The following is a 9669-nucleotide window of genomic DNA, read 5'->3' as shown; positions in this document are numbered from 1 at the left end:
GAAGAGAAGTGAAGAGAAGAAGAGACAAGAGAGAAGAGAAGAAGAACAAAGAGAAGAGAAGAGAAGAGAAGAAGAGAAGTGACTGGTGTGGGGACTGGGAACTTGTAATGGGCATCTTGACCTTTATAGACTAAATGATTAATCTAAACGATATCGAGATCAATTAATAATAACTATGTAACAGTCAGCCGGGCTCTACTTCACACACTCATCTGACGGGATGCTGTGAGACAGGCAGCTGTCTGTCATCATTTACTCTCCTGTTCACACACTCATATTGTGTGTGTGTGTGTGTGTGTGTGTGTGTGTGTGTGTGTGTGTGTGGCCAGTAGTCCAACATGCCAGCATGACGTCACTGTTATTTAATTTTCTATTCTAAAAATAAAAAAAATGTCTCCCATTTTCTCCCCAACTGTACCCGGCCAATCACCCCACTCCTCCACCCCGCCCCGCCCCGGTCGCTGCTCCACCCCCTCTGCCGGTCCGGGGAGGGCTGCAGACTACCACACGCCTCCTCCCATACATGTGGAGTCACCCACTGCTCCCTTTCACCTGACAGTGAGGAGTCGCCCCGACCGACCAGAGGAGGCGCTAGCGCGGCGACCGGGACACACACCCACATCCGGCTTCCCACCCACGAACACGGCCAATCGTGTCTGTAGGGACGCCCGACCAAGCCGGTGGGCAACACGGGGATTCGAACCGGCGATCCCCGTGTTGGTAGGCAACGGACCAGACCGCCACGCCCACCGGGCCACGCCCACTCTCCCTGCTCAACTGATTTATGAAAAGGACTCAAATTGGGTGACAGCACTGCTCCGCGTCTTCGGTCACGCTCGTCAATATCGTCTCACCTCGAGTCTTGCAGGACTGTTTGCTCATATTTGTTCTATACGTATTGAACAAGTGCTGTGACCTTTGACCCCCAGAAGCTTGTTGTCCTGTGGTGTAAGTCTCTCCAGATAAGAGAATCAGTTCAGAGAATGGCACGCGAAGAGATAAGTCTCATACAGACCTGATGGGACGGAAACACACAACTTCTCTCTCTCTCTCACACACACACACACACACACACACACACACACACACACACACACACACACACACACACACACACACACACACACACACACACACACACAGATGTGAACACACGTTCATACACAACCACACAGCCAACACACACCAGTCCTCATCTTCCAGTGGGACTGTGTGTCTCTCTGATGATAAAAGACTCCTAAACACAATGACCCAGCTGGGATTTCAGCACGGAAAGAACACCTGTTTCTTTTCTTCTGCTGTTTTCGCCCCGTGAGACACACACACACACACACACACACACACACACACACACAGTGAGGGCTGTCTGGACAGCCCAGTTTCCACTGGAAAGGAGAGACGCTGCTTTGGTGTTCTTCTGGTACACACAAACAATACTGCTCTCTCTGACACACACACACACACACACACACACACACACACACACAATGAACTGTATTGACAGTCTAGCCATGACTACTCAGCTCAGTTTACACTGAATCAGAGCAGCACCAGCCAACCACACACACACACACACACACACACACACACACACACACACACACACACACACACACAGACACACACAGACAAGCAGGCAGACAGACACACAGACTGACACACAGACTGACAGACAGAGAGACACACAGACAGGCACAGACTGACAGACAGGCACAGACTGACAGACAGACAGACAGACAGACAGACAGACAGGTGGGCAGACAGAGAGACACACAGACAGACACAGACTGACAGACAGACAGACAGACAGACAGACAGACAGGTGGGCAGACAGAGAGACACACAGACAGGCACAGACTGACAGACAGACAGACAGACAGGTGGGCAGACAGAGAGACACACAGACAGGCACAGACTGACAGACAGACAGACAGGTGGGCAGACAGAGAGACACACAGACAGGCACAGACTGACAGACAGGCAGACTGACAGACAGACAGACTGACAGACAGGTGGGCAGACAGAGAGACACACAGACAGGCACAGACTGACAGACAGACAGACAGCTGGGCAGACAGGCAGACAGCTGGGCAGACTGACAGACAGCTGGGCAGACAGGCAGACAGCTGGGCAGACAGACAGACAGACAGACAGACAGGCAGACAGACTGACAGACAGCTGGGCAGACAGACAGACAGCTGGGCAGACAGACAGACAGCTGGGCAGACAGACAGACAGACAGGTGGGCAGACAGAGAGACGCACAGACAGACAGACAGGCAGACAGCTGGGCAGACAGACAGACAGCTGGGCAGACAGGAAGACAGACAGCTGGGTAGACAGACAGACAGCTGGGCAGACTGACAGACAGCTGGGCAGACAGACAGACAGGAAGACAGCTGGGCAGACAGACAGACAGCTGGGCAGACTGACAGACAGCTGGGCAGACTGACAGACAGCTGGGCAGACAGGAAGACAGACAGCTGGGCAGACAGACAGACAGCTGGGCAGACAGGAAGACAGACAGCTGGGCAGACAGGAAGACAGACAGCTGGGCAGACAGACAGACAGACAGCTGGGCAGACAGGAAGACAGACAGCTGGGCAGACAGGAAGACAGACAGCTGGGCAGACAGGAAGACAGACAGCTGGGCAGACAGACAGACAGCTGGGCAGACAGGAAGACAGACAGCTGGGCAGACAGGAAGACAGACAGCTGGGCAGACAGGAAGACAGACAGCTGGGCAGACAGACAGACAGCTGGGCAGACTGACAGACGGATGGGAACCTTGTGACGTGTGCAGGCCAGGGTAAAGTGCAGGGTGAGGTGTTTATCTCCTCTCTAACCCGAGTTAACAAACGGTCTCACCCAGCGACCACGCGGTGAAGCCCGGCACCTCCGGAGCCGCTGGTCAGATGAGTTCTGTTGGTCGGCTCCAACAACCCACTGAACACCATGAAAACAACTCGACATCCACGCAGCTCAGCACCGTTTAAGCTCGACGAGGTGACCTTTAACCTTACGTGATTATTTTGTTCATTTTGAGGTTTTGGGGGAAGTGTGACGACGCGTGCCACAATGTATCGACACACCAGCAGCGAGCGGTTACCCGGAATCGCCGCAACAGAGTTGTTTCATTGTTGCAAGACCTTTCACAATCACCCAAAAGAAACGGCTACCAAGAAATCAGCCGGAGAAAGGGAGGAGGCCGAGGAGTCTCTGAGGGGCAAGGCAAAAGTGGCAAAACAACAGCCAGCCTTGCTGGATTCAACTGATGAAGTGCGACAACCGAAGGCTCGGGTCACAGAAAAAGACACGACAATCAAAGAGCTTGAAAGAGGAGTAGAAGATGTGGAACAGTAAATAAGGACAGACGACCTCGTGTTATCCGGCCTTGAGCCAACTCACCCCACCTGCATGGGCCACCGCGGGCGAGAAGGCCAAAAGGATGCACACCACGAGGGGAATTGTACTCACACGAGCGGCACGTCATGAAGTTCTTCAATGACAAAGACATTCCTATGGACAATACCAATATAGCTGCTTGTCCCACCATACCCCCCCCCCCAAAAAAACCCCCAACATGCCAAACATCATCATTAGATTTCCACCCATTATCCTGCTCTCAGGGTCCCGGGGATGCTGGAGCCTATCCCAGAAGTCATTGGGCGGCAGGCAGGGAGACACCCTAGATCGGGCGTGGGCAGTCTTATCCAGAAAGGGCCGGCGTGGCTGAAGGTTTTTGTTCCAACCAAGCAGTTACACAACTGATGCCACTAATCAACCAGCAGAGTCTTTGCTGAGGAACTGGATTGGGAGACACAGGCGTGCAACTGCTTGGTTGGAACAAAAACCTTCACCCAAACCGGCCCTTTCTGGATAAGACTGCCCACTCCTGCCCTAGAGCATTAGACCCTATCATTAGATTTGTGATTGGAAAACACAAAGTTGAGGTGCTAAAGCATGCAAAGGAGCCGAAGGGAACAGGGGCGTCAGTAAAGGAGCGCCTCACAAAGAGAAAGGCTGAAATCACAGGACAAGCTAGAATCCTGAGAAAGGGGAAGTGACTTCGGGACACTTGGACAAGGAACTGTAAAGTCATGATAAGACTGAATGGTTCGTGGGGCACCCGGGTAGCGTAGCGGTCTATCCCGTTGCCTACCAACACAGAAGTCACCGGTTTGAATCCCCGTGTTACCTCCAGCTTCGTCAGGCGTCCCTACGGACACAATTGGCCGTGTCTGCAGGTGGGAAGCCAGATGTGGGTACATGTCCTGGTTGTTGCATTAGCGCCTCCTCTGGTCAGTCGGGGGGGGGGATCCTCTCATGTGCTACGTCCCCCTGGTGAAACTCCTCACTGTCAGGTGAAAACAAAGGGCTGGCGACTCCACATGTATGGGAGGAGGCATGTGGTGGTCTGCAGCCCTCCCCGGATCGGCAGAGGGGGGTGGAGCAGCGACCGGGACGGCTCGGAAGAGCGGGGTAATTGGCCGAGTACAATTGAGAAGAAAAAGAGGAGAAAAAAAGCCACAAGAAAAAAATAAAATAAATGAAAATGATGAATATTACGGTAGAGAGCTGGAATAGCGGGGAAATGCCACACTTTTATTTTAGTTGTTGTGAAATACAAGGTGCAGATCCACAGATCCACCGGTACCAGAACATTTACATGAGCTGTGAATATTATTCCGAAGACAAGTTTTGGCGACAGGCATGGGCGCGAGTCCATGAATACGGGGATGGCATCCAGCGCTTCTCCCTGTGCCCCGTCCACAGGGTTCGTGGTTGTGTCAGGGAGGGCAACCGGCGTAACATTTTGCCGAATCGGTATGTGGATTGCCAAGACCATACTGGCTCGGTCGAGGCTCCATCCGGGATCGGTCAAGGCCCGGGACAACAACGACCACCACTGGTGCTGCGTCCTCACATGGTACCGACGGAAACTGTAAACTCCGCTGTGGCGACCCCCTGAGAAACAGGGAATAAGCGGATAGAAGAAGAAGATTCCGAAGACGAGTTCAGCTCCGGCGTGGAAATGGAGGGGTTCTCCGTGATTCACGCGAACAGTAGGAGTCCCTACAGTCACGTCTGCAAAAGTAAAGACCGCCTCCAACAGCTGTGGTGCAGTGGTTTGATAGCAATCTACGAGTGATGATAAAGAAGTGCAGGGTGGATCAGAGGTCTGTGGAACATTCTGGCAGAACAGGGCCAGTAAAAGGAAAGGGGGAGGGCGAGCTGCCCTGCTTGGGCTCTTGATTGTGAAGCTGCTGGTAACATGACAGCTGCTGTTGACGATGCGACGGAGCATCCAGCCGTTGATATGAAGGTTGAAAGATTCAAAAACACCAACGCTCTGCATTTACAGAACACCGGGGTCGTGCATTGATCGATCTGATAAGGAGATTTCGGAATGATACGGAAAAACATAACGACGAGGTGATTTTTGCCTGCGGTGACGTCAATATTGATTAGCGAGTGCAACTTTGATTGATAATATTTTTACAACTTGATTGACGGGAAGATAAAGAGCGGTCTGCTAGTGCTGAGCGGAGCGATCCTTTGCCTGTTTTTACAGTGTCAGAAATTAACAACAAGATCAAATTAAAAGCAAATCGGCAAACGAACAATTTGATCGGAATAAAATCACCGGAAGTGATTCTGGCTCTTCAGGCCGAACTTCTTAATCATGACTGGCAGGAGGGTTTAGGGGATCCTAACGAACCATATGACGCATTTTTGGACACAGTCTTGTCCCTCTGTGACCGACCATGTCCGGTGAAAGAGTATAGACAGGATCCTAAAATGAGGGGGGAACCGTGGTTTACAAAGGGGGTTGGAACAAGTGTGCAAAAAGAAAAATAGGCTCTATAGGGGATTTATCGAACGTCGAACAATGGAAAAGGAGGACAAGTACAAAAGATACAAAGACAGATTAACATTTATTATGCGATCACACAAAAAAAGGCTTATTAATCAGCTGTTGCAAAAAGGTAAAACCAATATTAAAGCTACCTGGGGTGGGCTTAACAACAGGATTCAAAGCTGAATTAAAAAGGATTTTCCAACATATCTGTCCATCCATCCATTATCCAAACCGCTTATCCTGCTGTCAGGGTTGCAGGGATGCTGCAGCCTATCCCAGCAGTCACTGGGCGGCAGGCGGGGAGACACCCTGGACAGGCTGCCAGACCATCACAGGGCCCACACACACACACACACACACACACACTCACGCCTAGGGACAACTTAGTACGACCGATTCACCTGACCTACATGTATTTGGACTGTGGCAGGAAACCGGAGCACCCGGAGGAAACCCACGCAGACACAGGGAGAACACGCAAACTGCAAAAAGAGGGCGACCCAAGATGACCCCCAAGGTTGGACTACCCCAGGGCTCAAACACAGGACCTTCTTTTGAAGAAATTGGAACTCTATGGTATGAGAGGCGTCAGACAACGCTGGTTAAGAAGTCATTTAAATAATAGATTTTAATATTTGAAAATTAAAAACACTGAATCACATTTTAGAAGACTAACTTGTGGTGTTCCACAAGGATCGGTATTGGGACCTAAGTTATTTATAGTTTATTCAAATGATATTTGTACTGTATCTAATATGTTGAAATTTATTACGTTTGCTGACGATACAAATGTATTTTGTTCAGACGACATGAGAGAATCATTGAAAACAGTAGAAAGGGAACTGATAATGCTAAGAAATGGTTTGTTGTTAAATGAGTTATCACCAAATAAAAATAAAACAAAACGTATGGTTTTCAGTGGTGTCAGGGTTAATTGTGAAATAAAACTGAAGGTAAATGGAGTTGAGATTGAAAGAGTATTTGAAACAAAATTCTTGGGGGGGGATTATTGATCATACACTCTGTTGGAAGACACACATGGAATAAATCAAACAGAAATTATCTAAATGTATTTCTGTTCTCTACAAACCAAGGGATCTGTTGAATAAGAAGTATTTGCATATATTGTACCGTCCACTTATAACATATGTTGCACTGTGTTGAGGTTCGGGGAAAGGTTTATAAAACAAATATGGACCCTGTAATTAAACACCAGCCGTTAAGAATAATAAATAGCTTGTTACCGTAAATGTACTGATCCATCATTCAGAGGGCCCTACACCTTATAAGTCTTAGATATTGTGCATTTAAACGCAACGGAGCTCCTTTTCCGAGCCGGAGGTAAAAGCCTTCCCGTTTGCATGAAAGGTTTTCTGAAATTAGGAGAAGGACATTGCAATTTAAGAGGGTCGTGTATCCCCGAGACATGTAAAGTGAGAATGGATGTAAAATACAGATGTGGTTCAGTTTTGGGAGTCAAGCCCATAGCGATGAGGCGAAACCGTCTTGCCCTCTGTTGGGTTTCAAAAACCTTTAAAATGTACAATAACTAAGGATTATAATTTAGAGTGAATATTGTTTTTCTCTTCCGTTGGTCCTGCAGATACATTCTGGGTTGTTTTAAGGACCGTATAGGGCAGGCGATGGCAAGCCCCGGGCCTCAGCCTATTCCTGATTATAACGTATGATTGCATTTTATTGTGTGAACTGGACTTGTGTAAATCTTCACACAACTTGTTGGGTTTTCTTCCTTATAATGGATGACCGAAATAACCCAATTCATCCAGTCGAGCCTTCAGCAGCAGCAGCTGGCCACCGGAGCATCTGCACATAATCTTCATCACCTAAACAGAAAATACTGTGCTGCGTGACGTCAGAGCCGCAGAGCCACACTGGGTCATGTGGGTGGTACACGTTTGTTCTGGCGAGGTTGTAAAATCTGCTCCTCGGGTTTAAAGGGCAGCTGCCCGGCCGCATGCACGACAGACAGCGGGAGACTCGACAACTACGCCTCAACTGACGTCATTCTTATCGGCACGTTTGAGAAGCCAGAGCCGGCGTTTCGTGGCCAAGCATGACCGCCGACGAGAAATCTGACTCGGTGAGATGACGTCAGTTGCACGTGACATGCACACGCGCATACCAGGTACGAGTCCACGGGGAGAGCGAGCTAAGGGGAGGTTAAGGCGTGCAACACTGAACATAACAGGGGGAGGGGGGGGGGCAAATAAATATGAGCCTCAGTCACTGGTTGCTCTGAGGGCACCAACCGCTGGTATGCTCCGACCTTCCAGAGAAGCATCCATGTGCAGCGACACCATCCTGCAGGAGCCACAGCGGCCGGCCTCTTGTTTACTCGGATGCGCTTATGTAATGGAGCTGTCGTCTGCAAATAATGAGAGGGTCCAACCGCCTCCAGCTGCGCCTGCCCGCCGCTATGCGCCCCGACACAGGAGGCACCAGAGGTGGCGGCGAACGTTTCCACCACAGCGGAGCGGTAACACAACGGGGGGGGGGGGGGGGCTGCGCTACACACTACGAGGGGGGGGGGTGGCTTTGTGACGGGGAACACAAGACCGAGTGGCTTTTCCCGTCTGACTCGGGAGTCTCCTTCAGGACTGGTCCCGCACAAAGGTGAACTAACCGGCAGCCACCAAAAACCGTCCCGGGCCCACATCTGAGCGGCTCCACTGCGAGCCCCCCCCGTTAACCCCCCCACCCCCCCAATTTCGACTTCTCGCATCACCATCTTCGCCTACAGGCTGACAAACACCGCCCTGTGTTGTTATTTACACCCGGATAAAGTTGGCCGGCAAGCCCCGGGGGCGACGCGGGCCCAGCCGCTCCCTCCGTGCCCGAAAACAAACCGCCGCGATCCCGGCATCCACACACACGCACACACACACACACGGAGGAGGAGGAGGAGGAGGAACGAGAAGCACCCGGCGGCCGCCCGCCGGGGGATACTTCACCTTTACCGGGTCGGTCTCCGCTACGACGACGTGTTCTCGGCTGGCCAGCGCTGGATTTCGCGTACTGCGTCAGCCCGCACTGGGAGCGAGGCGCGTTGTGAAAAGCGTCCGCTTTCTCAAGACGTTCACCCGGAAAAAAAACCCAAAACAGCCAACAAAGCGCGACGCGTCGGTTTCCGCAAACCCACCTGGATCAGAAAACGGCTTCCGTCGGTTCTCAGGGCCTCGGTCCGTCCATCTGGGGGACTTTACTCCGTGCCGACGGGACCTCATCCCACCGCCGACGCTGCGGAAATCTGGAGAGGCTGGAGAAAGCTGTGACGTCACCGTTGGGGCTGCGTCACCGGAGGCGGACCCCCGCCGCGTGCACGATTACCCCTCCACTCCTGAGAGAGAGAGAGAGAGAGAGAGAGAGAGAGAGAGAGAGAGAGAGAGAGAGAACAACAAAGGTACTTCTCCCATTGGGAGAGAGAAAGGGCCAAGCGGAAGTGTGTTTGACATGGAGCAGTGAGAAAGTAGTCCGTCCATCCATCCATCCATTATCCCGCTTATCCCGCTCTCAGGATCGCGGGAATGCTGGAGCCCGTCCCAGCAGCCACTGGGCGGCAGGCGGGGAGACCCCCTGGACAGGCCGTTCAAAGACGGTTTGACCAGTTCAACTGGATACAACGTTAATTGACGGAATGTGGGTGAAGTGATTCAACGTTCTCTTGATTTTCTCACCTGGGTTACTGAGCACGCGCGAAGGCAGCGAGAACGTATCCAGACACATGACACTAAGTCAGGGAAGCTAAAATCCATGCAGTACCACTACCAGTAACAGCAACGCCACCCT

The 9669-nt window shown here is 51.4% G+C and overlaps 1 protein-coding gene across 2 annotated transcripts in view; it reads right to left on the bottom strand.

The window, feature by feature from the left end:
• Positions 1-9202, bottom strand: part of LOC130128300 (phosphatidylinositol 4-kinase beta-like) — a 45186-nt gene extending 35984 nt beyond the window's left edge. Inside the window, exon 1 of one of the 2 annotated variants that reach the window (XM_056297940.1) lies at positions 9023-9202. The gene's annotated coding sequence lies outside the window, so the exon portion shown is untranslated. The other variant, XM_056297941.1, reaches the window with a different exon arrangement.
• Positions 9203-9669: the final 467 nt, after the last annotated feature.

Source organism: Lampris incognitus, chromosome 18 (genome assembly GCF_029633865.1).
Source record: "Lampris incognitus isolate fLamInc1 chromosome 18, fLamInc1.hap2, whole genome shotgun sequence".
Classification (NCBI taxonomy): Eukaryota; Metazoa; Chordata; class Actinopteri; order Lampriformes; family Lampridae; genus Lampris; species Lampris incognitus.
The sequence above is the reverse complement of the archived record's forward strand: the minus strand, read 5'-3'. Positions and strand labels throughout refer to the sequence as shown.